This window comes from Populus nigra, chromosome 2 (assembly GCF_951802175.1).
Source record: "Populus nigra chromosome 2, ddPopNigr1.1, whole genome shotgun sequence".
Taxonomy (NCBI): domain Eukaryota; kingdom Viridiplantae; phylum Streptophyta; class Magnoliopsida; order Malpighiales; family Salicaceae; genus Populus; species Populus nigra.
The window spans coordinates 16,933,033-16,933,480 of record NC_084853.1 but is presented as its reverse complement, the minus strand read 5'-3'; positions in this window follow the sequence as shown (position 1 = coordinate 16,933,480).

Genomic DNA, 448 nt, shown 5'->3' with positions numbered 1-448 from the left:
TGCTGCCGAATCTGCCGACACTGCCCCGCGGGCTGCCACTGCCCCAGTGTCTAAACCAGCGGTCTTTCTCATCGAGCCTTGGACTATCCAGTCCGTCCTGACTCATCGCCAGCACCTGCTGCCGATTCTGCCGACTTTGCCGATTTTCTCGGCGCTGCCGATTCCAACACTGCGCCCACCGTGTCTGAACCAGCGCTGTTTCGTCAGCGTGTCCCCTCGACGAATTTTCCTGCCTGGCCTGGACAGTCCACCGTCCAGCCCGTGTTCGTCGAAAAATCTGCGCTGCCGATTCTGCCGACTTTGCCGATTTCGTCGGCGCTGCCGATTCCAACACTGCCCGCCGTGCCTGAACCAGCGCTGTTTCGTCAGCGTGTCCCCTCGACAAATTTTCCTGCCTGGCCTGGACAGTCCATCGCCCAGCCCATGTTCGTCGCAAAATCTGCGCTGC